This window comes from Pseudophryne corroboree, chromosome 4 (genome assembly GCF_028390025.1).
Source record: "Pseudophryne corroboree isolate aPseCor3 chromosome 4, aPseCor3.hap2, whole genome shotgun sequence".
Lineage (NCBI taxonomy): Eukaryota > Metazoa > Chordata > Amphibia > Anura > Myobatrachidae > Pseudophryne > Pseudophryne corroboree.
In genome coordinates this window covers 118,605,381-118,629,670 of record NC_086447.1, presented here as the reverse complement: position 1 = coordinate 118,629,670, position 24,290 = coordinate 118,605,381, and positions in this window count along the sequence as shown.

Below are 24,290 nucleotides of genomic sequence, written 5' to 3'. Positions count from 1 at the left end.
GCAGTGTGGCCAGGGAGGCGCTTAAAGTACTATTTTTTCTGTATTTTGGGGGTCATTCCGAGTTGTTCGCTCGCAAGCGGATTTTAGTAGATTTGCTCATGCTAAGCCGCCGCCTACTGGGAGTGAATCTTAGCATCTTAAAATTGCGAACGATGTATTCGCAATATTGCGATTACACACCTCGTAGCAGTTTCTGAGTAGCTCCAGACTTACTCGGCATCTGCGATCATTTCAGTGCTTGTCGTTCCTGGTTTGACGTCACAAACACACCCAGCGTTCGCCCAGACACTCCTCCGTTTCTCCGGCCACTCCTGCGTTTTTTCCGGAAACGGTAGCGTTTTTTCCCACACGCCCATAAAACGGCCTGTTTCCGCCCAGTAACACCCATTTCCTGTCAATCACATTACGATCGCCAGAGCGATGAAAAAGCTGTGAGTAAAATTCCTAACTGCATAGCAAATTTACTTGGCGCAGTCGCAGTGCGGACATTGCGCATGCGTAATTAAGCGGAAAATCGCTGCGATGCGAAGATTTTTACCGAGCGAACAACTCTGAATGACCCCCTTTATTCTAAATGTGCATGGCCACGCCTCCCTGGATTAGGCCACTCCCCCTGAAATGTACCTGGTGCTGGCCAGGCTCTCCCCTGCCCTGTCTGTGGGAAGTACTCAGCACAACAACAGTAAGCAAATACTGTAAGGTAAACGTTCTAAAACTGACAAATATCAATGTCTCCTTGGCAAGGTAAACACATTCTTTAGAAGCATATTGCAGCACTGTGAATGGCATTGTCCTTATAGCATGTGACAATGATAGATCATGTTATCTGAATACCTCCATCAGTATCAACTATGTCTCACAGATTCCCATCTTGCTCCTGTAAAATATACATTTGTCTGCTTTTAGTGCCCAACCAAGTTCAGCTTCAGCGACTTTCTTGAAAAAAAAACTTTATTTACTTTGTAATCATTTTTATTTATTGATTCTTGTTTCTCTAAAATTCATATTCATAATAATTCCTGAATCAGATGCTAAAAGCCTTATAGCAACAGCTTGGCTGTATACATTTATTTTATTGACATGTACAAAGAGATTTACAGACCAATGTCTGCAGAAAGAATGAACAATTTAAAGTAATTCTAAAGCCCTTTACCCAGAGTTTGTAACTAAAAACACCAGATGTGTGTAAGAGGTACAGTAATATATTTTCTTTTAAATGTATTGAACAAAACAAAACTGCTTTATTGGTCCCTGTCTAACTCTGTCTTCCTCACTTTCCATCTTCCTCTGCCCTTTTTTCACACCAAGACAATGGGAGACAAAACTTATGCAAAAGTAATCATATTTATTTATAGTAACCCAAAGTTACTGGAATATGTTATAGAATAATAGGTTGGGCTCACATAGGGGGTCATTCCGAGTTATTCACTAGCTGTTTTCGGTCGCTACGCAGCGATCAGGCAAAAAAAGCAGCATTTCTGCGCATGCGTATGCGCCGCAATGCGCACGCACGATGTACTTTCACAACAGCCGTAGTAGTTTCACACAAGGTCTAGCTACGCTTTTCAGTCGCACTGCTGGCCGCAGAGTGATTGACAGGAAGTGGGTGTTTCTGGGTGGTAACTGACCGTTTTCGGGGAGTGTGTGGAAAAACGCAGGCGTGTCAGATACAAACGCGGGCTTGCCTGGGGAAACGCAGGTATGGCTGGGCGAACGCAGGGCGTGTTCGTGACGTCAAAACAGGAACTAAATAGTATGAAGTGATCGCAAGGTAGGAGTAGGTCTGGAGCTGCTCAGAAACTGCATAATCTTTTTTTGTAGCCGCGCTGCGATCCTTTCGTTCGCACTTCTGCTAAGCTAAGATACACTCCCAGAGGGCGGCGGCTTAGCGTTTGCATGGCTGCTAAAAGCAGCTAGCGAGCGAACAACTCGGAATGAGGGCCATAGTTTAATAAACATACAGTTAATCACATGACTCACAATAACACTTATTACCCTTTTTTGAAATGGAATTACAGTAGTAGCACGGACTGCTGCAGATATTTCAAGAATATACAAAAATCAACTATATTACTTTAAATTACTAGAATTTGATATTTCTTGTTCTAATTGACTTTTCCACAGGGACGTGCAGTGAGGTAAATGGCTCAGGAAGCACCAGAGCCAGACTTACAGATGGAGACACGCTAGTGGTGTTACCGTCTGTGACTAGGGTCTATAGCCAAGAGCGTCCCCGTCCGGCCAGGCGCGTGTGCCCGCGATGGAGAAGTGACCCATTCACTTGAATGGAGAGCGCCTCCATCCGCGTGCCCGGACAGAGCCGCTCTGAATGGGAGTGTCTCTGTGCACTCGAGGCGTGACTAGGCGGACGGATCGCCTAGTCACACCGGGAGTGCACGTTTGCGATGGAGCTGCTTCAGATGAGCGCGGCTCCATTTGTACACACAATATATGAGCCAAAGTGTATATCTGGACATTATACACAGGTACAGCAGTGTAAACTCCAGTAAATTTGGCGAGGTTTGATCAGAGAAGTGTGGAAAAGGTAGGCAGGGGGAGCGCTGCCTCACATGTCGCAGACTATTTACTCCAGAGTTTTGGCTTTAAAAATTATTAGAATAACGCAAAGAAAATATTTCTAATATATTCTTAGTATTTTTCATATACAAAACTTTATACAGTCATAACTCTGGTGCAAACGTTAGTATAACATGAAAGGCTCTGCCTCACCCTACTGCACGTCACTGCTTTTCCATACATAGAAATGTCCCAATAACCCAATATGTGGATCTGTCATAGATTACCTGGGTTCCGATTAACTCTTTGTGAACACATTGAGGCACTTAATTTGCAGGGGTTAAAGTGAGCCGGAACGGGGTGGAACTGCGTTCCGTCAGTTCCACTTGGAGACGGAATGCAGTTCCGCCTCCCCCGGTTCACCTAACCCGCTGTGTGCAGCGCGATGCCGGCCGCCCGCTGAGATTGCGTTACCAGCGGGTGCCCGGCGGCAGCCGGAGGCAGGAGCTCAGTACTGAGCTCCGGCTTCCAGCGCTGTCACTGTGCGCTATGGGAGAGACGTCATGACGTCTCTCTCATAGTGCCGAGGAGCGGACGGCGAGAGAGGACTGCAGCGGTCTGGAAGCGGGAGCGGGGCTCAGTAAGTAATGTGACTGTTTCCTTCCTTAGTGTAGCGGCGCATCTACAGGGGGCATCTACTGGGGGGCATTAGTACTGGGGGGGGCATCTACAGGGGACATTGCTACTGGGGGGCATTACTACTGGGGGGAACTACTGGGGGCATCTACTGGGGGACATTATTACAGGGGGCCAACTACAAGGGGGCAAGCTACTGGGGGCAAGCTACAAGGGGCAAACTACAAGGGGGCAAGCTTCTGGGGGAAAACTACAAAGGGGCTAACAACTGGGGCAAATTACAGGAGGGCATTACTACTGGGGGCAAACTACAGGAGGGCATTACTACTGGGGGCAAACTACAGGAGGGCATTACTACTGGGGGGCATCTACTGGGGAACATTATTACTGGGGGCTAACTACAAGGGGGCAAGCTTCTGGGGGCAAACTACAGGAGGGCATTACTACGGGGGCAAACTACAGGAGGGCATTACTACGGGGCAAACTACAGGAGGGCATTACTACTGGGGGCAAACTACAGGAGGGCATTACTACTGGGGGATCATTTACTGGAGGCCAACTACAAGGGGGCAAGCTACAAGGGGGCAAGCTTCTGGGGGCAAACTACAAAGGGGCTAACTACTGGGGGCAAACTACAGGAGGGCATTACTACTGGGGGCAAACTACAGGAGGGCATTACTACTGGGGGGCATCTACTGGGGGACATTATTACTGGGGGCTAACTACAAGGGGGCAAGCTACTGGGGGCAAACTACAAGGGGGAAAGCTTCTCGGGGAAACTACAAAGGGGCTAACTACTGGGGGCAAACTACAGGAGGGCATTACTATGGGGGGCAAACTACAGGAGGGCATTACTACTGGGGGCAAAACTACAGTAGGGCATTACTGCTGGGGGAATAACTACAGGAGGGCATTACTACTGGGGGCATAACTACAGGGGCATTACTACTGGGGGCGTAACTACAGGGGCAATACTACTGGGGGCATAACTACAGGGGCTAAACTACTGGGGGCATTACTACTGGGGCTAAACTACAGGGGGCTAAACAACGGGGCATTAGTACAGGCAACATTACTACTGGGGGCAATACTACACAGGGGCATTACCATTAAGGGCATTACTACTGGGGGCCCTTCTAATGAGGGCATTGTAAAGAGGACACTTCATAAGGGGCATCACTCCTGGGGACATAAGGAGCACTACTTTTGCGGGCATTGCATCAGGGGCACCACTATTAAGCGCTACTGCGGTGGGCATTATGTGTATTATGGGGTGCTACCATTGAGGGCATTATTACTATTCTGTGACCACGCCCCTTTCTTTTTGAGACCATGCCCATTCTTGCGGTGCGCAGCTACGGCACGCGCAATACCTTTGTTACATGGGCACTGTGGGGTGGGGGGTGAGTTCCACCACCTCTGAAGAACCACTTTAAGCACTGTTAATTTGTATATACAACTACAAATGTTGCAGTGTTGATATGTAAAGTAGGAACAGTGGTGGTCATTACGAATTATTCGCTCGCTAGCTACTTTTAGCAGAAATGCAAACACAAAGCCGCCGCCCTCTGGGAGTGTACCTTAGCATAGCAGAATTGCTAACGAAAGATTAGCAATTCTGCTATTAAGTATTTCCTTGCAGTTTCTGAGTAGCTCCAGACCTACTCCTAGATTGCGATCACCTCAGTCCGTTTAGTTCCTGGTTTGACGTCACAAACACGCCCTGCGTCCGGCCAGCCACTTCCTCGTTTCTCCAGCCACTCCTGCGTTTTTACCTGGCACGCCTGCGTTTTTTAGCACACTCCCTGAAAACGGCCAGTTTCCGCCCAGAAACACCCACTTCCTGTCAATCACATGACGATCAGCAGAGCGATTGAAAAGCTTAGTTCGTCCGTCAGTAAAATAGCATAGTTTTGTGTAAAATTGCTTAGCGCATGCGCAGAACTGCCGGATTTTAGCCTATTAGCAATTCTGCTAAAAATAGCAGCGAGCGAACAACTCGGAATGACCACCACTATCTTTTCTCTTGCAACACCATTGGCGTTTCTATAATGGGTGCAATGTGTGCGGTGCACACGGGCCCCTGGGTCCAGGAGGGCCCACACCGCACACATTGCACCCATTTAAATACTTACCTAACCGAAGTCCAGCGGCGGGCACAGCGTCCGCGATGGAAATCATCGCCAAAATGGCCGCTGCGCATGCGCGGTAGCCAAATTGGTCTCCGGATCATGGCGGACGCCATGTTTCCAGAGACCTGAGCATGCGCAGTAGACTCCGGCACATTGCCGGAGTCTTCAGCGCCGTTCAGAGGAGGGGGCCCACCCGGAGGTGCACACGGGGCCCCTCCTCTGTAGAAACGCCCCTATCTCTCCCTGTCTCTCTCTCAGCTGCTCAGCACTGTACACTAACACCCCCTCAGCTCTCCTTTCTCATGAGGGGTCTATTCATGAAGCAGTGAAAACAGTGGAGAAACAGACCAGTGGAGAAGTTGCCCATGGCAACCAATCAGCATCTCCCTTAAATTTTATGGAATATACTTGATAAAGGCTTCCTTCTAAGCTGATTGGTTGCCATAGGCAACATCTCCACTGGTCCTTTTCTCCACTCTTTTCACTGCTTCATAAATAGACCCCTCAATAGCTCCACCTGTCACTCAAGTAACCAACCTTTTTTTTTATATCAACTTCATTTTAAAATGACACTGGCTTCAGCCCCTTTCCAAAATGGCAATTGTGGGGTATCACACGGTGCTATTATCAAAATTAGGAGTGTGCACCAGTGATATGATTTGTTTTAGCTTTGCCATACATCTCTAGTGGGTTACCGCTAGCAATAACACTGCCGACTGTAAAAATCACCAATATTGTTACTGAAAACTAGAGATGAGCGCCTGAAATTTTTCGGGTTTTGTGTTTTGGTTTTGGGTTCGGTTCCGCGGCCGTGTTTTGGGTTCGAACGCGTTTTGGCAAAACCTCACCGAATTATTTTTGTCGGATTCGGGTGTGTTTTGGATTCGGGTGTTTTTTTCCAAAAACACTAAAAAACAGCTTAAATCATAGAATTTGGGGGTCATTTTGATCCCAAAGTATTATTAACCTCAAAAACCATAATTTACACTCATTATCAGTCTATTCTGAATACCTCACACCTCACAATATTATTTTTAGTCCTAAAATTTGCACCGAGGTCGCTGTGTGAGTAAGATAAGCGACCCTAGTGGCCGACACAAACACCGGGCCCATCTAGGAGTGGCACTGCAGTGTCACGCAGGATGTCCCTTCCAAAAAACCCTCCCCAAACAGCACATGACGCAAAGAAAAAAAGAGGCGCAATGAGGTAGCTGTGTGAGTAAGATTAGCGACCCTAGTGGCCGACACAAACACCGGGCCCATCTAGGAGTGGCACTGCAGTGTCACGTAGGATGTCCCTTCCAAAAAACCCTCCCCAAACAGCACATGACGCAAAGAAAAAAAGAGGCGCAATGAGGTAGCTGTGTGAGTAAGATTAGCGACCGTAGTGGCCGACACAAACACCGGGCCCATTTAGGAGTGGCACTGCAGTGTCACGTAGGATGTCCCTTCCAAAAAACCCTCCCCAAACAGCACATGACGCAAAGAAAAAGAGATAGTATACTCGTAACTAGTATGTATGTATAAAGAAAGAAAAAAAAACCACGGTTAGGTGGTATATACAATTATGGACGGGCTGCCGAGTGCCGACACAGAGGTAGCCACAGCCGTGAACTACCGCACTGTACTGTGTCTGCTGCTAATATATAGACTGGTTGATAAAGAGATAGTATACTCGTAACTAGTATGTATGTATAAAGAAAGAAAAAAAAACCACGGTTAGGTGGTATATACAATTATGGACGGGCTGCCGAGTGCCGACACAGAGGTAGCCACAGCCGTGAACTACCGCACTGTACTGTGTCTGCTGCTAATATATAGACTGGTTGATAAAGAGATAGTATACTCGTAACTAGTATGTATGTATAAAGAAAGAAAAAAAAACCACGGTTAGGTGGTATATACAATTATGGACGGGCTGCGGAGTGCCGACACAGAGGTAGCCACAGCCGTGAACTACCGCACTGTACTGTGTCTGCTGCTAATATATAGACTGGTTGATAAAGAGATAGTATACTCGTAACTAGTATGTATGTATAAAGAAAGAAAAAAAAACCACGGTTAGGTCACTGGTATATACAATTATGGACGGGCTGCGGAGTGCCGACACAGAGGTAGCCACAGCCGTGAACTACCGCACTGTACTGTGTCTGCTGCTAATATATAGACTGGTTGATAAAGAGATAGTATACTCGTAACTAGTATGTATGTATAAAGAAAGAAAAAAAAACCACGGTTAGGTGGTATATACAATTATGGACGGGCTGCCGAGTGCCGACACAGAGGTAGCCACAGCCGTGAACTACCGCACTGTACTGTGTCTGCTGCTAATATATAGACTGGTTGATAAAGAGATAGTATACTCGTAACTAGTATGTATGTATAAAGAAAGAAAAAAAAACCACGGTTAGGTGGTATATACAATTATGGACGGGCTGCCGAGTGCCGACACAGAGGTAGCCACAGCCGTGAACTACCGCACTGTACTGTGTCTGCTGCTAATATATAGACTGGTTGATAAAGAGATAGTATACTCGTAACTAGTATGTATGTATAAAGAAAGAAAAAAACACCACGGTTAGGTGGTATATACAATTATGGACGGGCTGCCGAGTGCCGACACAGAGGTAGCCACAGCCGTGAACTACCGCACTGTACTGTGTCTGCTGCTAATATATAGACTGGTTGATAAAGAGATAGTATACTCGTAACTAGTATGTATGTATAAAGAAAGAAAAAAAAACCACGGTTAGGTCACTGGTATATACAATTATGGACGGGCTGCGGAGTGCCGACACAGAGGTAGCCACAGCCGTGAACTACCGCACTGTACTGTGTCTGCTGCTAATATATAGACTGGTTGATAAAGAGATAGTATACTCGTAACTAGTATGTATGTATAAAGAAAGAAAAAAAAACCACGGTTAGGTGGTATATACAATTATGGACGGGCTGCCGAGTGCCGACACAGAGGTAGCCACAGCCGTGAACTACCGCACTGTACTGTGTCTGCTGCTAATATATAGACTGGTTGATAAAGAGATAGTATACTCGTAACTAGTATGTATGTATAAAGAAAGAAAAAAAAACCACGGTTAGGTCACTGGTATATACAATTATGGACGGGCTGCCGAGTGCCGACACAGAGGTAGCCACAGCCGTGAACTACCGCACTGTACTGTGTCTGCTGCTAATATATAGACTGGTTGATAAAGAGATAGTATACTCGTAACTAGTATGTATGTATAAAGAAAGAAAAAAAAACCACGGTTAGGTGGTATATACAATTATGGACGGGCTGCCGAGTGCCGACACAGAGGTAGCCACAGCCGTGAACTACCGCACTGTACTGTGTCTGCTGCTAATATATAGACTGGTTGATAAAGAGATAGTATACTCGTAACTAGTATGTATGTATAAAGAAAGAAAAAAAAACCACGGTTAGGTCACTGGTATATACAATTATGGACGGGCTGCGGAGTGCCGACACAGAGGTAGCCACAGCCGTGAACTACCGCACTGTACTGTGTCTGCTGCTAATATATAGACTGGTTGATAAAGAGATAGTATACTCGTAACTAGTATGTATGTATAAAGAAAGAAAAAAAAACCACGGTTAGGTGGTATATACAATTATGGACGGGCTGCCGAGTGCCGACACAGAGGTAGCCACAGCCGTGAACTACCGCACTGTACTGTGTCTGCTGCTAATATATAGACTGGTTGATAAAGAGATAGTATACTCGTAACTAGTATGTATGTATAAAGAAAGAAAAAAAAACCACGGTTAGGTGGTATATACAATTATGGACGGGCTGCCGAGTGCCGACACAGAGGTAGCCACAGCCGTGAACTACCGCACTGTACTGTGTCTGCTGCTAATATATAGACTGGTTGATAAAGAGATAGTATACTCGTAACTAGTATGTATGTATAAAGAAAGAAAAAAAAACCACGGTTAGGTCACTGGTATATACAATTATGGACGGGCTGCGGAGTGCCGACACAGAGGTAGCCACAGCCGTGAACTACCGCACTGTACTGTGTCTGCTGCTAATATATAGACTGGTTGATAAAGAGATAGTATACTCGTAACTAGTATGTATGTATAAAGAAAGAAAAAAAAACCACGGTTAGGTGGTATATACAATTATGGACGGGCTGCCGAGTGCCGACACAGAGGTAGCCACAGCCGTGAACTACCGCACTGTACTGTGTCTGCTGCTAATATATAGACTGGTTGATAAAGAGATAGTATACTCGTAACTAGTATGTATGTATAAAGAAAGAAAAAAAAACCACGGTTAGGTCACTGGTATATACAATTATGGACGGGCTGCCGAGTGCCGACACAGAGGTAGCCACAGCCGTGAACTACCGCACTGTACTGTGTCTGCTGCTAATATATAGACTGGTTGATAAAGAGATAGTATACTCGTAACTAGTATGTATGTATAAAGAAAGAAAAAAAAACCACGGTTAGGTCACTGGTATATACAATTATGGACGGGCTGCCGAGTGCCGACACAGAGGTAGCCACAGCCGTGAACTACCGCACTGTACTGTGTCTGCTGCTAATATATAGACTGGTTGATAAAGAGATAGTATACTCGTAACTAGTATGTATGTATAAAGAAAGAAAAAAAAACCACGGTTAGGTCACTGGTATATACAATTATGGACGGGCTGCCGAGTGCCGACACAGAGGTAGCCACAGCCGTGAACTACCGCACTGTACTGTGTCTGCTGCTAATATATAGACTGGTTGATAAAGAGATAGTATACTCGTAACTAGTATGTATGTATAAAGAAAGAAAAAAAAACCACGGTTAGGTCACTGGTATATACAATTATGGACGGGCTGCCGAGTGCCGACACAGAGGTAGCCACAGCCGTGAACTACCGCACTGTACTGTGTCTGCTGCTAATATAGACTGGTTGATAAAGAGATAGTATACTACTAATATTATATACTGGTGGTCAGGTCACTGGTCACTAGTCACACTGGCAGTGGCACTCCTGCAGCAAAAGTGTGCACTGTTTAATTTTAATATAATATTATGTACTCCTGGCTCCTGCTATAACCTATAACTGGCACTGCAGTAGTGCTCCCCAGTCTCCCCCACAATTATAAGCTGTGTGAGCTGAGCAGTCAGACAGATATATAATATATATAGATGATGCAGCACACTGGCCTGAGCCTGAGCAGTGCACACAGATATGGTATGTGACTGAGACACTGTGTGCTGTGTATCGCTTTTTTCAGGCAGAGAACGGATTATAAATAAAAGTGGTGGTCACTGGTCACTATCAGCAAAACTCTGCACTGTACACTACTGAGTACTCCTAATGCTCCCCAAAATTAGTAAATCAAGTGTCTAAACGGAGAGGACGCCAGCCACGTCCTCTCCCTATCAATCTCAATGCACGTGTGAAAATGGCGGCGACGCGCGGCTCCTTATATAGAATCCGAGTCTCGCGATAGAATCCGAGCCTCGCGAGAATCCGACAGCGTCATGATGACGTTCGGGCGCGCTCGGGTTAACCGAGCAAGGCGGGAAGATCCGAGTCGCTCGGACTCGTGAAAAAAAACATGAAGTTCTGGCGGGTTCGGATTCAGAGAAACCGAACCCGCTCATCTCTACTGAAAACTGACTTTAAGCTATAAACTAACATGGTTGTTTCTAGGCCGTATCTCCAGCTTGTCTTTGGAATGAAGCAGCAGATGGCAGAAGCCGGCAGTGGGCGTCTTTTGCCTTAAGACCCCTCCTTCAGCCTTAGCATAATTCCATCCAGCTGCTCCATACAGTGATCATACCTCCCAACATGACCCTCTCCAGGAGGGACAGAATTCTCTGCTTCTGGATTTTTCTCTTAATTTATGATCGCCATCACCTGTGCGGAAACACCTTTCTTATCCATTTACCTGTTCAGCACAGGTGCCGGCAATCATAAATTAAGAGAAAAGTCCAGAAGCAGAGCATTGTGTCCCTCCTGGAGAGGGTCATGTTGGGAGGTATGCAGTGATGCAGCCGCAGCGGCTACCTTCATAGCATCTATCTATGAATCAGGCCAACGCACTGCAGAGGAACAATACATTACAAGTCAGATATGCTGCACATATTTACTAAAATAAAGATGCAAAAAAAATTGTGCACCTGTGATTTACAGCAGGCTCTGTGATGTTTTCCAGTAAAAGCATATTAAAGGTTCATTTTCTTTTAAATAATTGAACAGTACTGGTATAGGCTTTGTGTGTGGAGTGTGATTATTACGTTATGACAGATCTCAAATAAAATTACCATAATATTAGGTGAAGCTAACATTACAATAGATATCAAATCAGATTGGACATCACAGAAACACTTACCATATTATTATGTCAGGCTACAATGACTACAATTAGTAATAGGTTTTAGCTGATTTTGTGTTTGATCTTAAGCACCAGTCTGTAATTTACCTTTTTTTAAACTGTTCATGCACAACCCTCATTAACAGCTGTCACTACTCAAAGTGAAGTTAAGTTTTCAGATCAAGATTAGAACGTATTACCAAAAGGACTTACCAAGGCTAGAACAATATTAATAACACAATATTAGGGCACATTGAAGTGTGTTGAGAGAGAACAACGGGTAACAAATCAGGTCATCAAGAAGTTTACAGCAGAGATCAATATTCTAGTTGATAACAATTTCCATAAACTCTCTACAAGCTGATGTAAGCCCACGTATATACACACGTAAAACAATAATAAACTCATCTAAATCACAATGTTACAATGTTCTCAAAATCAGACCTGAGGACCCCACACAGTGCATGTTTTCCAGGTCTCCTTACAGAATCACAAGTGAAATAATGAGCACCACCTGTGGATCTTTTACAATGTGTCAGCGCACACATGCCTTCTCTCCCAGTAAGGCCAGGAGGCTCTCCCCCTCGGGTAAGTGTGAAAGGCTCCTGCATCCCGCCACACCCCCGCTGCACCCCCCGCTCCCCACCACTTTCGTCCCATTTCATAGAAAAAGGGGGTGGGGCGATGATCACATCATCGTAGCCCCCCCCCCCACTTTGCAATACCAATAATGTGAATGTAGCCCTTTGTATGTATATAGGTATTTAGAAAAATGGCCTTTCCCCCTGTGAACATTAAGGTTTCAGAGTAATGGCATTTATAAAGTTATAGTTGTTAAAATAATCATTGTTTATAGTGATATATCATAATGCAATATAAAGAGCCTGTTATAATAATATTCAAGATATTGGAGGGGCTCGTGGCATTATTATCAGGTGGTGATGGAGAGCGTGAGCTGCTAGAGAGAAACTTCCAGGAGGGGCACGAGAGAGATGCGATGGACGGTTTAACGACGGTTAAACGACTTGTGCGGGAGGGAAGCCGGACGGATACGCTGAGGAGAGAAGGAGTGGAGAGAGACTGACAGTACTGGAACGACGGCCCCGCTCGTCCCCTCTGCAGACATAGCCCTTGATCCACCGGAGGAAAAGACCCTAGCTGATGACCGGACGAACGGGATAGGAGGCGGCTTCCCGGAATGTAAAATCCCCAATGCGGAGGAGAGAGATCGTACCTGCAATGGACCGGCGGGGCACACGGAGACAGCCCAGCTGTGAACAGCAGTGAACACTCCCCACCGCGACACCCATAACTCCCACCGGAGAAGGCAACTCTGACCACAGGGGATATGGGGATATATTGATCCGGTCTGCAACGATCCCGCTGCGGCAGATGAGCTGGCCAGGACTCTGGGTCCCCATATGGACGGTATGAAAAAAGGTATTGCGCAGGGGGAGCAGTGACGCACTTTGGGGCCGCCCTTATGGATATCCCTCATTTATGGTAATCTACACAGGTACCTCTGGAGGGGGAGTACTTAAGACAGTGTAGTCCTCTGACCTACCATTTGAGGATCATTTTAGTCTTAATTAAAACAATAAAGACTTTATTACCTCTGAGGGTAATGCATCCACGGAATATCTTCTGTATGCACATAGTACCCCACAGAAGGGAGATAAGGGGTACACAGATAGCGCATAAACCCCTTATTATTGGTAACTATACGTTATCTATTTACGGCATAGTTGGGGGAGATCTGCGGAAGCAAGATTGATTGACATCCCGTAACTGAGGATGAGTGACCTAATTGGCTATTAGGCCTAAAGAAAACATATAAAGGAGATTTAAGTTATTTCAGATCCACATCTTAATGAAATTCAAGTTCAGAGTTATGCATCGGGACTTCCTCCCCTAACATTGGATAGAAAGCTTCTTCAAGGGCCCCAACAGTCCACCAAAGACTCCTTCAGCCTACATAAGTGAAGTACCCGGGCAGCACACCTATCTTAACTCTACTTCTGAGTGGTTTGGTCAGTACTGGGATTGGAACTCATGTTAACCTGAGAGTTGGTATTGGTTATTAATTAGAACCGGTTCTAATATATTATTGTTATGCATGCAGCTTATTTGGTAATAATAATATTAATTAAATGTATTAAATTACCTTCAGGTAATTAATTGTAAACCCTTTATTTAGTACGAGGTATGGTTCCAATGATAAAGTTGTATATATAAACTGATATAATATTGGAGTGTTAATAAACTATTTACTCTGTTACTTAACTTTGACTGGAATTCTCACGGAGAAGTGTTTGACAGATCTGAAAGACAAAAGGTTGGTGTCACATTTATTAATTGTTTAAGGAAAAATACTCTTAAACGTAGGGCTTCCCCAAGCGAGACCTTGAATATTAATGCTTGGGTGGAGGCACTCATAATTAATACTCAAGTAATCTATGACTCTTCTGAAACCCAAAGTAAAGGAGGGTTACATGGGCATTATAAAGCAGGGTGGGGCTACGATTACGCAAATGCCCCCGTACCACCTCCTCCACGCCCCGTTTTGTGTGACCTGCCTGCTTCCTCCCAGAGGGAGCAGGCACAAAGTAGGTAAGTATGTGTCAGTGAGTAATGAGTGCACCTGTGCACCTGCTAGGTGACCTGGAAAATGTGAACTGAGTGGGGTCCTGAGGACCGAGTTTGAGAACCACTGATCTAAATTAATAACTTAGAGACATATTGGCAGGGAAAACGGTCAGCTTTATTTATTATAAGAAAAGCGGTAAATGGTGGTAAAGAGACAATGGCCCATCATGCAGTATAACTGACTGCTCAAGCAAGCAGGCTAATGCTGGGCATATACTGTCAGATAAAATGGCCAGTAGACATTTATTCTGACAGCCTGATAACCAGCATGTATCATGGCCATGCACTGGGAGATATCTCACAGCAATGACAACACAATATCTACTTTCCTGTCCTTGGTAGGAGACATTTCCCCATTTCTCCCCTGTGAAGTAACAGGGGAAATGTCAGTCACTCAGGCAGGGGCAGCATACAGTGGCCGATGCGGCCAATTTGAAGCTCCAAATTTTTTACATCTGTCGGACATGTTGGGCGATTCGGTACTGTATGTCTGACAGACTAATCATTTGTGTTTAGTCGCAGCTACACACTATGTGATTATTGGCCCGGATGGATCAGGCCGATAATTAAATAATGTATGCACTGCATAAAATATGGGCCAACTGGCAAGCCATGACATCAATCATCAAGACCTAGATGGGATGCCAGCCCGTCATCAACTTAAGGTACAGATTTGGCCAGGTACATTCAGCTTGTGATGCGGCCACATCATGCCAAACCAAATGCAAAAACTGTACCCGCCAGCGGGCGCATGCATGGTGCAGCCACTGGGTGCAAATATTTGCACCCTGGTATGTTCTGGTGTAGCAAGGTAGACCATGCGGCTTCACTGAATTTCGAATGAACCTGGCTACATCTGTATGTCCTCTCAATGACACACAAGATGTCCACCTGGACCAGTGGTGTCACTGACCCCTGTAGGGTAGAATCATCCTAACCCGTTGTATTGGTAGAGAGATCACTTCAAGGTTTACATTAAGATAGTCACTGCTATACTTCTTTCTCATAAGGAAAGTCAAATGTTAACTCAAAAATATAAGGATGAGGAACGACCACAGAAGCAAGATACCTCTCAGCTCCAGGGATATTGATATGAAGCACCTGAAGTGCCCAACAAACCCACAAAGCACATTATTGTAAATTACCTTTAATACATGTACTGTATCACTTTTATGTGTTTCATTGCTTTTTGCAATGCTTGAAATACTGTACAATGCAATATGGGTAGGTGCAGAAGAAATCTCACTGAAAGTATAAGGACACCTCATGTGTACCTCTATAACCCAAGTCATTTTGCAGTGAGGAGCATAACTCATCTAAAAACTTGGACTGTCCCAATAAAGGTTCCGCTTTCTCCCCTTGATCTCTTGTAAATAATAGTGTACTGAAAGTAAATGTTGCTTTTGCATGTACAGTAGGAACTAAAGTAGGTGTAGTCACACAACCAGCTGGTATCCCTACTACATACATACAGCTCTGAATCAGAAGATGCTACATCTTACGCCGTATAGATACCCCCAAACTGACCTGCACAATGGTGTATTTGCATACACTATAAAAGTCTGTTAGTTTGTACATTTGATAACTTTTACTGTGACCTACCTACTCATGCACTTTATGAAGGCTGAGCTGCAAGTGAGAAGGAAAGGGTCATGGTGTACTGTAAGCAGGGGATTGGAGACAAACTGGAAGCCCCCCAACTGAGCATTAGAAGGTTTAAGGAGCACAGTTTCCGATAGCAGAGCTGTGATGTCAGGATCCTGAAGCTGAAAGATTGCGGTTTTAATAAACTACTATATGAAATTAAGTTCACACTTCAAAACTGTTAAAGTTTAATTTAATTAACTGAAACCACAGATGTGAGCACTTTTTGCTGCATGGTTAGCAATTGGATATATCCAGAGGTGCCAAATGGGTATGGGGGAGGGGGAATTTGGCAAGGACAAAATACTTGGTCCTGGACATGCCTGGGGATCCTGGTCATCAGAGATTAAGCCTCAACACTAACATGGGGTGGCCACTCTACCTTCAGCAGCACAACACGATGGCTGGGGCCCCAAAAATCCAAATGTGACATAAACATTCTCACACATCATGGCCACACTTCCTTCTTGTATCGGGGCCTGACATTTCTAATGCTAGCCCTGGGTGTGTCTAAGCACTGCACGTCTGTGTGGACACATTTGTGTCTTTGTAGGCAAGCCATGTCCATACCCTTGCATGACATCTAGCACAATTTCACCTGTTAAAGAACATTTGGCAAGATAACACACCTTCTTTCATATTGTTGAACATGCTGACTAGAAATTGAACTATGACAAGCTATTACACTAGATGATAAATTGGTTGCAAAGAAAGCAAACCGTTGATGACAAGCCCTAAATCACGTCCATGACTCTTTGGTATGCGCAATCCTAGGCGGAGTCTTCCCTGGTATTAGATTTATGGGTTAAGCCCATTCATGTTGAGGTGGCAAAGAATCAGCTCCTGCTTTGCTGAAAACATCAGTGAAATCCCTATAGGTAAATCTGGTTGCTAAGTCATGGTGGTATGAATAGGTACTAGTCACTGAAGGCAGGATTCTGTACAAGTGGTTCCCCAGAAAAAAACTTGAGAGGTTTTCCTATCGATTTGATGATTGTGTAGACAGAACCAGGATTAAAGGGGGGGGAGCTTTGGGTACAGCTAAAAGTCTCAAAAGTTCTGAATTCCAACCCAAATCCTCAAAGGTTGAGTCTGGATAATAATAATGCCATCAGATATACGACTACCATCCACCACTGTGAAATATATTGAATGGGGCAGTAGCTAAGTAGGCAGAGACAGATCTTAAACCAGAGTACTGATTATGAAGTTCCTGGCAGTACCGGAATCTAGGAAAGCTGTAACTTTCTTGCAGCGGTAATTCAATCTCACATGATATACTGTAAAGAGTACAGGCTGATTTTTGTGGGGAAGCATTAACTACTTTAACCTGGTTTCTACTTTGCAGATTAGTTGTGCTTGAGACAGGAGCCAAGCCCGTGACTAGGAGATGCACAGTAAAGACAGAGATTCTCTGAGCAGCATCTCTGGTGGTCCTCTGAAATGAACCAGGAGTTATTTAGTTGCATGAGTTCTTCAACAGATGGCAATGCCTGGTGAGGATGCAGGAAGGTAAGAATCTTAAGACGATCAGTTCTCCCTTTTTCAAGGGCCTGTTCGTGGAAGTGGAAGTCCACTTTAGTACATACGGAAATCAGATTATCTAACTTGGATGGAAGATCTCAAGCTAATACAGTAACTCATCCTTTATCCTGTCGGACAGTCCGTATCAGAAAGCTGCATACAATGCTTCATCATTCCAACTTAGTTTGGGTGCCAATGTTTGAAATTGGACTAGACATTGACCTACTGAACGGGAGTCTTGTCGCAAACCAAATAACTTTGGAGTAAACAAGAGGAGATATCCACTGCGCTGCCAATAGCAGCTGGTAAAGGGGTGTCAATCCCTGATAATGAAGCACAAGAAAATGGAAGAAAACCAGCACTGTTGTTTATCCTATAACCTTAATCAAAACATTTAAAAAATATATATGTATATGTATACATTAGGATATTTTATACTATATTAATAGTGAATAGGTAAAAGATTCACAAATTTTATTAAAACTATAAAATGGATGAGAAAGTGCTCCAATGCACCATCTCCCTTTTGTTGTCACCACTAATGGTAATATAGCATAAAGATAGGACAAGCGTTATTTACCAGAACCTCTCAATCAGGTAATTTATACAGGATGTTACCCAGTCAGGATAGTCTCTCTTGGCAGACCCTTGGCAGAGATGCTATGATGCCGTGCAACAGGGTCTCCACATCTGAATCCAATGGGTATCCATAAACTGAAATAGAGTGTGGTGGCATAGATCCTCAATTTAGCAGTAAGTCCATGTAAATCCAATAGGTGGCGACTGGAGATGGTGACAGGCAAGCTTGACGTGTTTTGGGAATGGTGTCTTTCCATGGTTTATAATGTGCACTTTGATAATTCAAGTATGTATTTGTCACTTCTAATTACACCAAGAGTGTCAATACAATCTGTTTATTGTCAATCTTGAGGGTGATATCCAGAAAATCAACTTGTGTGGTGTCATAACGTGAAGTGAAAGATAAATTATAAGGATTAGAATTAAGGTAAGAAACGAAGGCAGATGCTGAGTGAAGATCCCCATTCCAAACAATAAAAAGATCATCTATAAAATGGCCATAGAAGAACAGGTTCGCCGCCCAGACGCTCTCCCGCACTAGGGTTTGCTCAAGCTCCCCCATGTAGAGATTTGCATAACTGGGGGCGAACCTGGTCCCCTTGGCCGTAGAGATGAGCGGGTTCGGTTCCTCTGAATCCGAACCCGCCCGAACTTCATGTTTTTTCTCACGGGTCCGAGCGACTCGGATCTTCCCGCCTTGCTCGGTTAACCCGAGCGCGCCCGAACGTCATCATGACGCTGTCGGATTCTCGCGAGGCTCGTATTCTATCGCGAGACTCGGATTCTATATAAGGAGCCGCGCGTCGCCGCCATTTTCACACGTGCATTGAGATTGATAGGGAGAGGACGTGGCTGGCGTCCTCTCCATTTAGATTATAAGAGAGAGAGATTTACTGGAGCTTAGGACTAGGAGGAGTACTGTAGAAGTGTAGAGAGTGCAGAGAGTTTACTAGTGAGTGACCACCAGACAGTGCAGTTTATTTAATATATCCATTCTCTGCCTGAAAAAAGCGATACACACAGTGACTCAGTCACATACCATATCTGTGTGCACTGCTCAGGCTCAGCCTAGTGTGCTGCATCATCTATATATATTATATATCTGTCTGACTGCTCAGCTCACACAGCTTATAATTGTGGGGGAGACTGGGGAGCACTGCAGTGCCAGTTATAGGTTATAGCAGGAGCCAGGAGTACATAATATTATATAGTGAGTGACCACCAGACAGTGCAGTTTATTTAATATATCCGTTCTCTGCCTGAAAAAAGCGATACACACAGTGACTCAGTCACATACCATATCTGTGTGCACTGCTCAGGCTCAGGCCAGTGTGCTGCATCATCTATATATATTATATATCTGTCTGACTGCTCAGCTCACACAGCTTATAATTGTGGGGGAGACTGGGGAGCACTGCAGTGCCAGTTATAGGTTATAGCAGGAGCCAGGAGTACATAATATTATATTAAAATTAAACAGTGCACACTTTTGCTGCAGGAGTGCCACTGCCAGTGTGACTGACCAGTGACCTGACCACACTGACCACCAGTATAGTTAGTAGTATACTTATATTGTGATTGCCTGAAAAAGTTAAACACTCGTCGTGTGACTTCACTTGTGTGTTGTTGTTTTTTTTATTCTATAAAAATAAAACTCATTCTGCTGACAGACAGTGTCCAGCAGGTCCGTCATTATATAATATATAATATATACCTGTCCGGCTGCAGTAGTGATATATATATATTTTTTATATCATTTATCATCCAGTCGCAGCAGACACAGTACGGTAGTTCACGGCTGTGGCTACCTCTGTGTCTGCACTCGGCAGGCAGTCCGTCCATAATTGTATACCACCTAACCGTGGTTTTTTTTTCTTCTTTATACATACATACTACTACGACATCTCTTTATCAACCAGTCTATATTAGCAGCAGACACAGTACAGTACGGTAGTTCACGGCTGGGGCTACCTCTGTGTCTGCACTCGGCAGGCAGTCCGTCCATAATTGTATACCACCTAACCGTGGTTTTTTTTTCTTTCTTCTTTATACATACATAGTTACATAGACATCTCTTTATCAACCAGTCTATATTAGCAGCAGACACAGTACAGTACGGTAGTTCACGGCTGTGGCTACCTCTGTGTCTGCACTCGGCAGGCAGTCCGTCCATAATTGTATACCACCTAACCGTGGTTTTTTTTTCTTTCTTCTTTATACATACATAGTTACATAGACATCTCTTTATCAACCAGTCTATATTAGCAGCAGACACAGTACAGTACGGTAGTTCACGGCTGTGGCTACCTCTGTGTCTGCACTCGGCAGGCAGTCCGTCCATAATTGTATACCACCTAACCGTGGTTTTTTTTTCTTTCTTCTTTATACATACATAGTTACATAGACATCTCTTTATCAACCAGTCTATATTAGCAGCAGACACAGTACAGTACGGTAGTTCACGGCTGTGGCTACCTCTGTGTCTGCACTCGGCAGGCAGTCCGTCCATAATTGTATACCACCTAACCGTGGTTTTTTTTTCTTTCTTCTTTATACATACATAGTTACATAGACATCTCTTTATCAACCAGTCTATATTAGCAGCAGACACAGTACAGTACGGTAGTTCACGGCTGTGGCTACCTCTGTGTCTGCACTCGGCAGGCAGTCCGTCCATAATTGTATACCACCTAACCGTGGTTTTTTTTTCTTTCTTCTTTATACATACATAGTTACATAGACATCTCTTTATCAACCAGTCTATATTAGCAGCAGACACAGTACAGTACGGTAGTTCACGGCTGTGGCTACCTCTGTGTCTGCACTCGGCAGGCAGTCCGTCCATAATTGTATACCACCTAACCGTGGTTTTTTTTTCTTTCTTCTTTATACATACATACTACTACGACATCTCTTTATTAACCAGTCTATATTATTAGCAGCAGACACAGTACAGTACGGTAGTTCACGGCTGTGGCTACCTCTGTGTCTGCACTCGGCAGGCAGTCCATCCATAATTGTATACCACCTAACCGTGGTTTTTTTTTCTTTCTTCTTTATACATACATAGTTACATAGACATCTCTTTATCAACCAGTCTATATTAGCAGCAGACACAGTACAGTACGGTAGTTCACGGCTGTGGCTACCTCTGTGTCTGCACTCGGCAGGCAGTCCGTCCATAATTGTATACCACCTAACCGTGGTTTTTTTTTCTTTCTTCTTTATACATACATACTACTACGACATCTCTTTATCAACCAGTCTATATTATTAGCAGCAGACACAGTACAGTACGGTAGTTCACGGCTGTGGCTACCTCTGTGTCTGCACTCGGCAGGCAGTCCGTCCATAATTGTATACCACCTAACCGTGGTTTTTTTTTCTTTCTTCTTTATACATACATACTACTACGACATCTCTTTATCAACCAGTCTATATTATTAGCAGCAGACACAGTACAGTACGGTAGTTCACGGCTGTGGCTACCTCTGTGTCTGCACTCGGCAGGCAGTCCGTCCATAATTGTATACCACCTAACCGTGGTTTTTTTTTCTTTCTTCTTTATACATACATACTACTACGACATCTCTTTATCAACCAGTCTATATTATTAGCAGCAGACACAGTACAGTACGGTAGTTCACGGCTGTGGCTACCTCTGTGTCTGCACTCGGCAGGCAGTCCGTCCATAATTGTATACCACCTAACCGTGGTTTTTTTTTCTTTCTTCTTTATACATACATAGTTACATAGACATCTCTTTATCAACCAGTCTATATTAGCAGCAGACACAGTACAGTACGGTAGTTCACGGCTGTGGCTACCTCTGTGTCTGCACTCGGCAGGCAGTCCATAATTGTATACTAGTATCCATCTCCATTGTTTACCTGAGGTGCCTTTTAGTTGTGCCTATTAAAATATGGAGAACAAAAATGTTGAGGTTCCAAAATTAGGGAAAGATCAAGATCCACTTCCACCTCGTGCTGAAGCTGCTGCCACTAGTCATGGCCGAGACGATGAAATGCCAGCAACGTCGTCTGCCAAGGCCGATGCCCAATGTCATAGTACAGAGCATGTCAAATCCAAAACACCAAATATCAGTAAAAAAAGGACTCCAAAACCTAAAATAAAATTGTCGGAGGAGAAGCGTAAACTTGCCAATATGCCATTTACCACACGGAGTGGCAAGGAACGGCTGAAGCCCTGGCCTATGTTCATGGCTAGTGGTTCAGCTTCACATGAGGATGGAAGCACTCAGCCTCTCGCTAGAAAACTGAAAAGACTCAAGCTGGCAAAAGCACCGCAAAGAACTGTGCGTTCTTCAAAATCCCAAATCCACAAGGAGAGTCCAATTGTGTCGGTTGCGATGCCTGACCTTCCCAACACTGGACGTGAAGAGCATGCGCCTTCCACCATTTGCACGCCCCCTGCAAGTGCTGGAAGGAGCACCCGCAGTCCAGTTCCTGATAGTCAGATTCAAGATGAAGATGTTGAAGTACACCAGGATGAGGAGGATATGGGTGTTGCTGGCGCTGGGGAGGAAATTGACCAGGAGGATTCTGATGGTGAGGTGGTTTGTTTAAGTCAGGCACCCGGGGAGACACCTGTTGTCCGTGGGAGGAATATGGCCGTTGACATGCCTGGTGAAAATACCAAAAAAATCAGCTCTTCAGTGTGGAGGTATTTCAACAGAAAAGCGGACAACAGGTGTCAAGCCGTGTGTTGCCTTTGTCAAGCTGTAATAAGTAGGGGTAAGGACGTTAACCACCTCGGAACATCCTCCCTTATACGTCACCTGCAGCGCATTCATAATAAGTCAGTGACAAGTTCAAAAACTTTGGGCGACAGCGGAAGCAGTCCACTGACCAGTAAATCCCTTCCTCTTGTAACCAAGCTCACGCAAACCACCCCACCAACTCCCTCAGTGTCAATTTCCTCCTTCCCCAGGAATGCCAATAGTCCTGCAGGCCATGTCACTGGCAATTCTGACGAGTCCTCTCCTGCCTGGGATTCCTCCGATGCATCCTTGCGTGTAACGCCTACTGCTGCTGGCGCTGCTGTTGTTGCTGCTGGGAGTCGATGGTCATCCCAGAGGGGAAGTCGTAAGCCCACTTGTACTACTTCCAGTAAGCAATTGACTGTCCAACAGTCCTTTGCGAGGAAGATGAAATATCACAGCAGTCATCCTGCTGCAAAGCGGATAACTGAGGCCTTGACAACTATGTTGGTGTTAGACGTGCGTCCGGTATCCGCCGTTAGTTCACAGGGAACTAGACAATTTATTGAGGCAGTGTGCCCCCGTTACCAAATACCATCTAGGTTCCACTTCTCTAGGCAGGCGATACCGAGAATGTACACGGACGTCAGAAAAAGACTCACCAGTGTCCTAAAAAATGCAGTTGTACCCAATGTCCACTTAACCACGGACATGTGGACAAGTGGAGCAGGGCAGGGTCAGGACTATATGACTGTGACAGCCCACTGGGTAGATGTATGGACTCCCGCTGCAAGAACAGCAGCGGCGGCACCAGTAGCAGCATCTCGCAAACGCCAACTCTTTCCTAGGCAGGCTACGCTTTGTATCACCGCTTTCCAGAATACGCACACAGCTGAAAACCTCTTACGGCAACTGAGGAAGATCATCGCGGAATGGCTTACCCCAATTGGACTCTCCTGTGGATTTGTGGCATCGGACAACGCCAGCAATATTGTGTGTGCATTAAATATGGGCAAATTCCAGCACGTCCCATGTTTTGCACATACCTTGAATTTGGTGGTGCAGAATTTTTTTAAAAACGACAGGGGCGTGCAAGAGATGCTGTCGGTGGCCAGAAGAATTGCGGGACACTTTCGGCGTACAGGCACCACGTACAGAAGACTGGAGCACCACCAAAAACTACTGAACCTGCCCTGCCATCATCTGAAGCAAGAAGTGGTAACGAGGTGGAATTCAACCCTCTATATGCTTCAGAGGTTGGAGGAGCAGCAAAAGGCCATTCAAGCCTATACAATTGAGCACGATATAGTAGGTGGAATGCACCTGTCTCAAGCGCAGTGGAGAATGATTTCAACGTTGTGCAAGGTTCTGATGCCCTTTGAACTTGCCACACGTGAAGTCAGTTCAGACACTGCCAGCCTGAGTCAGGTCATTCCCCTCATCAGGCTTTTGCAGAAGAAGCTGGAGACATTGAAGGAGGAGCTAACACGGAGCGATTCCGCTAGGCATGTGGGACTTGTGGATGGAGCCCTTAATTCGC